The sequence below is a fragment of the Theropithecus gelada genome, chromosome 2, assembly GCF_003255815.1.
Source record: "Theropithecus gelada isolate Dixy chromosome 2, Tgel_1.0, whole genome shotgun sequence".
NCBI lineage: Eukaryota > Metazoa > Chordata > Mammalia > Primates > Cercopithecidae > Theropithecus > Theropithecus gelada.
The window spans coordinates 87061908-87067557 of record NC_037669.1 but is presented as its reverse complement, the minus strand read 5'-3'; the positions used below and the strand labels follow the sequence as shown (position 1 = coordinate 87067557).

Below are 5650 nucleotides of genomic sequence, written 5' to 3'. Positions count from 1 at the left end.
CCGCCCCGCCCCCGCCCCCAACGTGCCGCCGCCGCCCGTTGGCGCCTCAGCCCGCGCGCCCGCCGGCGCCCGGCGGTTTCCCGTCGGCAAAGTTGCGCGGCCGCTTCGAAGGGGACGCCGTGCGGTCCCCTGCCCCGGCGCCGCCGCCGCCCCTCCAGGCCGCCGCGCGGGAAGGCCCAGCCGGCGGCCCCGCTTTTTTACCTGCCGGGAGTTTTCGCGCGCGCGCTCGCTCGATCGCTCGCTTCTCCCCCTCTCGCGCTCGTTTTCTTTCTTTCTTTCCTTCTTTTCGCTCCTCCGCGCGGGCGCTTTTTCCTCCCGCGCTGCCCGCGCTCGCCCGCTCGCGCCCTCCTTCCTGCTGGGTTCGGCGGAGCGGGGCGGCCGGCAGCTCTCCCCGCCCCCCTCCACCCGCGCTCCGGCGGAGGCGGCGGCGGCGCTCCGCGCTCCGACTCATTCCAATATGGCACGGACGCAGGGCGCATGCGCCCGCGCCCCCCCACCCCCAGCTCCGCGGTCCTCCAGGCAGCCTGCGCCCCTCGCGCCGCGCCCGTGGAGCCCCCGGGCCCGGCTGCCCCGCTCCCGCCCCAGCGCCATCCCTCCCGACTGGGGCCACGCGGGAGGCAAGGACTCCGCAGGCTGGTGTGCCGGGGGTCCGGCGCCGCGGGCCACCCACGCCCCCAGCCAGCAACTCGGCGCGGACGGCTCTGAGGCCGTGGCGCAGGACACGCGGCGGCGCCTCGGGCCCCCGACGGCGCCGTGGCCCCGAGCTGAATGGCCCGGAAGAGGAGACCTTTCCCCGGGAACCCAGTGCCCGCCTTGGCCCGACCCCGACCCAGGAGGGAAGGGCCCCCGCGCCTCACCTCGGGTTGTGGACGGAGCGGTGGGGATCCCAGAGGGGTTCACGGGTCGGACCTGGCGTACTGGCCCGGCGAAGAGCGCCGCTGTCGCCCGCACGTGACCGGTTCGGACAAGATGGCATGAGCAGAGAAGCGGCCGGATCCCAGATGCGCGCGTGCCGCCGCCGTGGGGGCTGCGCCCGTTTGCCTGTCCCGCGTCGGGGATCGGGCGCGCCCTCTGAGACCTGAAGGGACACCCAAGTGCCCCCTGTCTGCGAAGTCCGGCGCGGGCCCTTCGGCGCCCCCGGTGTCTCTAGGCTTCCGCAGGAGGCGCGCTGTAAATCTTGAGTCTTCCTGCAGCGAGGGGGCACAGGACAGCTAAGAATTGGGACGAAAGAGCCCAGAGCCCCGAGCCCCAGGAAGGATCAGAACCTCGAAGGCGGCTTCGAGCCGGCCCCGCAACCCGAGGTGACCGTGAGCGGTTACGTTGCCTGAGCTCGCCCCCTTCTCCTGAGCGCAGGTGCCCGTGGGACATACACCCGCCCACCTGCTCCGGAAAGTTCCCTCCAGGAGGAAGTTCCCGCGCCACCGAGACCCGGGAGCTCCCGATCAGACTCCCAGGCCCTAAAAGGAGTTCTCGGACAGGGCCCAGAGGCGCCCCCACCGCAAGAAGAAAGTCTAGGGTTCCCTCCGTGTGCCAGGCGCGAGCTCAAGCCACCTCCCTCAACCACTCTGGGAAATATCCCACTTCAGGAACTTACTCAAAGTCACGCCGCTGGCTGGATTTGAATCCAGATTCTTTTTAGCACCGCTGAAAAAACAATATGACAACCAGAAAGAACAATCTAAAAAGAATACAGTAATCCATATTATTACAATGAAACTTTTCACGACATTAAACATATATATACACTGTATATAGTTGCAACAACACTGTTTTTGTTACTACTTTCACTACCATTTTTATTTTGTTCACATGATTCATTTTTAAGGTGTGCAGGTGTCCTGAACTATTCGCTCAGCCCCCTAATGTTTTTGGTTCTTCACAGTTGTTTGACGTATCCTTGAATTCTGCACTTGGGACAAATACCTGGGAGTGGAAAGGCTCCCAGGTAGAAGGCTGTGGATGGCCAAGTAGTCTTGGCTTACAGCGTCATGTTTTCACCAAAAGCTGCCCCAATTATTCTACCGCCTCCAAAAAACAAGTGTAAGGAGTTTAACACACTTTTAAACATTGAGTGCCATTTCCCCCCTACTTTAATAGTCTATTGCTAGTTCAAGGTTACTTGGCATTTCTTAGGTAACCAAACATGAATTTTTTTTCCATGCATTTATTATCTGCATTCCCTCTTCTGTGAATGTTCTGTTCATATCTATCTTCTGGGGACTTGAACCTCTTCTAACTTTAAACAAGCTTTTTTTGTATTATAGATATTACTCCTTTGTCGACGTTGATGCAAATATTTTCTAGCCTGTTCTTTCTTGTTTTATTCTAATGTTCAATGTGTCATTCTAGTGAATCCTTTGTGGTTTTTTTAATTGCTTCAATTCTGACAAAGTGAGCTTTCTGCTGCCCATCTGATAGTCTTTTTTCTGCTAGTTTTGTACAATTTCATTTCATATTTCATTCTCTGATGATTATCCTGATTTTATTTTGGTTTATTTATTTGGAGTAAAATATGGACATAACTCACTACCACTGTCATCGGTTGTTATTAATTCTGCAGTTACAATTTCTTAAATAATTATTCACCAGACGTGGGGACTTACACCTGTAGTCCTAGCATTTTGGGAGGTTGAGGCAGGAGGATCACTTTAGGCCAGGAGTTTTAGGCTGCAATGAGCTGTGATTGTGCTACTGCACTCCAACCTGAGTGACAGAGCAAGACTCCATCTCAAAAAATAAAAATAAAAATAATTTTTAAAAAAGACTGGGCACGGTGGCTCACGACTGTAATCCCAGCACTTTGGGAGGCCGAGGTGGGAGGATCACGAGGTCAGGAGATCGAGACCATCCTGGCTAACACAGTGAAACTCCGTCTCTACTAAAAACACACAAAAAAATTAGCCAGGCGTGGTGGCAGGCACCTGTAGTCCCAGTTACTGGGGAGGCTGAGGCAGGAGAATGGTGGGAACCTTGGAGGCGGAGCTCACAGTGAGCGGAGATCGCGCCACTGCCCTCTAGCCTGGGCTACAAAGGGAAATTCCGTCTCAAAAAAAAAATAAAAAATAAAAAATTCCTTTGTTTAGTAAAACCTACTTTTACGCTAGACTTTTGATTTTGATTAATATATTTCTGAATTCTCCATTTCCTTCTGTAGCCCTAAGTTTGAGCAAATACCATGTGAATCTAAATATTGGTTCTTTGGAATAGGTTCTGACATATAAAAAGGCTTGATTCCCTCTCATGCCCTTATGAGGTCTTCTTTTTTCAGAGTATCAGTTGATATCCACACTGGTTTATGTGTCTCTATGCATCCTACCATTAAGAGGACTGGCTTTGAGGAGGGACCACCCAGGTTCAACAACCAGCCCTGTGACCTTGGCAACTTACCTATCCCCTCTGGGCCTTCGGGTCTTGGTCTGTAAAATTAGGATAAGAGTAACAGCTTCCTCCGGCCTGGCACAGTGGTTCACACCTGTAATCCCAGCACTTTGGGAGGCCGAGTCTGGTGGAGAGGTCAGGAGATCAAGACTACCCTGGCTAACACGGTGAAACCCTGTCTCTACTAAAAATACAGAAAACTTAGCCAGGCGTAGTGGTGGGCGGCTGCAGTCCCAGCTACTCAGGAGGCTGAGGCAGGAGAATAGCGTGAACCCGGGAGGCGGAGCTTGCAGTGAGCCGAGATCGCGCCACTGCACTCCAGCCTGGGGGAGAGAGCAAAAACCCCATCTCCAAAAAAAAAAAAAAAAAAAAAGATTAACAGCTGCCTCACAACCTCAACGCCTAGGACATAGTAAATGTTTTGTAAATGTTAGCTATTGTTAATGATTTTTTTGAGACAAGAGTCTCGCTCTGTCACCCAGGCTGGAGTGCAGTGGTGCAATCTCGGCTCACTGCAACCTCTGCTTCCTGGGTGCAAGCGATTCTCCTGCCTCAGCCTCCTCAGTAGCTGGGATTACAGGCGTGCGCTACCACACCTGGCTAATTTTTGTATTTTTAGTAGAGACGGGGGTCTCACCATGTTGGTCAGACTGGTCTTGAACTCCTGACCTCATGATCCACCCGCCTCGGCCTCCCAAAGTGCTGGGATTACAGGTGTGAACCACCGCGCCCAGCCTTTTTGAAATTTTTTTTTTTTTTTTTTTTTTTTTTTTGAGGCAGAGTCTCGCTCTGTCGCCCAGGCTGGAGTGCAGTGGTGCAATCTCGGCTCATTGCAAGCTCCGCCTCCCAGGTTTACGCCATTCTCCTGCCTCAGCCTCGCGAGTAGCTGGGACTACAGGCGCCCGCCACCTCGCCCTGCTAGATTTTTGTATTTTTTAGTAGAGACAGGGTTTCACCGTGTTAGCCAGGATGGTCTTGATCTCCTGACCTCGTGATCCGCCCATCTCGGCCTCCCAAAGTGCTGGGATTACAGGCTTGAGCCACCGCACCCGGCCTGAAATTTTTTTTGAGAGAAGGTCTCAGTCTGTCACCCATGCTGCAGTGCAATGGTGCTATCATGGCTCACTGCAGCCTTTACCTCCCAGGCTCAAGCAATCCTCCTGTCTCAGCCCCCTGAGTAGCTGGGACTACAGGTGTGCACCACCATGCCCAACTAATTTTTGTATTTTTAGTAGAGACGGGTTTTTGCCATGTTGTCCAGGCTGGTCTCAAACTCCTAGGCTCAAGTGATCCACCCACCTCGGCCTCCCAAAGTGCTGGCCACCACGCCCGGTCCTATCTTTCAATTTATTCAAATACTGTAAAACTCTCTTGCCTTTCTCCAGTGCTCACCTTCATGATCCCTAATGAAGAAGAACAGAGAACTCAAGGAACAGTTTAAAACTGTCTGCCCATCTGACTTGTGTCGGGCACTGTGTAGATGTGGGTGTGAGTATGCACATGTGCACTTGGACAGAATCTCCTTTAACTCTTGCAACATCCTTCAGGACAGGCCATAACATTCCCTATGGACAAAGAGCAAACTGAGAGCTTCCAGGTCATCCTTAAAGAGAAGCAAAGCTTAGCCACAAACCATGCATGCCAGCTTCTACTGGGAAACCACATTACTGGGAAATTCGAGTTGGGGATTGTTGACAGAAGATGCAGCCCCAGAAGAGCATGGAACGAGGGGTAACTTATCTAAAACTGACTTCTGGTCATGACTCACCCCAGCTGAAAAGCCTCTCAAGGTTCCCTATTGCACTTTGCACAAGTCCAAAAGTCTCACTTTGGCCTATAAAGCACCAGGGCCAGGTGCGGTTGCTCATGCCTGTAATCCCAGAACTTTGGGAGGCCAAGGTGAGCTGATCATGAGGTCAGGAGTTCGAGACCAGCCTGGCCAATATAGCAAAACCCCATCTCTACTAAAGATACAAAAAGTAGCCAGGTGTGGTAGCACGTGCCTGTAATCCCAGCTACTCGGGAGGCTGAGGCAGGAGAATCACTTGAATCTGGGAGGCAGAGGTTGCAATGAGCCGATATGGCGCAATTGCACTCCAGGCTGGGCAACAGGGCGAGACTCCGTCTCAAAAAAAAAAAAAAAAGACTGGCCCTGGCCTGGCGCACTGGCTCACACCTGCAATCCCAACACTTTGGGAGGCTAAGGTGGGCAGATCACTTGAGGTCAGGAGTTCAAAACCAGCCTAGCCAACATGCCGAAACCCCGTCTCTA

The 5650-nt window shown here is 53.4% G+C and overlaps 1 protein-coding gene and 1 pseudogene across 1 annotated transcript in view; one reads left to right on the top strand and one right to left on the bottom strand.

Annotated features, from left to right (window-relative positions):
- SFMBT1 (Scm like with four mbt domains 1) overlaps positions 1 to 459 on the bottom strand; it is a 148571-nt gene extending 148112 nt beyond the window's left edge. The window contains exon 1 of the mRNA XM_025376088.1: positions 202 to 459. The gene's annotated coding sequence lies outside the window, so the exon portion shown is untranslated. The remainder of the gene's footprint in view (positions 1 to 201) is intronic.
- Positions 460 to 768: 309 nt separating this feature from the next.
- Positions 769 to 1723, top strand: LOC112619336 (annotated as a pseudogene).
- The last annotated feature ends 3927 nt before the right edge of the window (positions 1724 to 5650 follow it).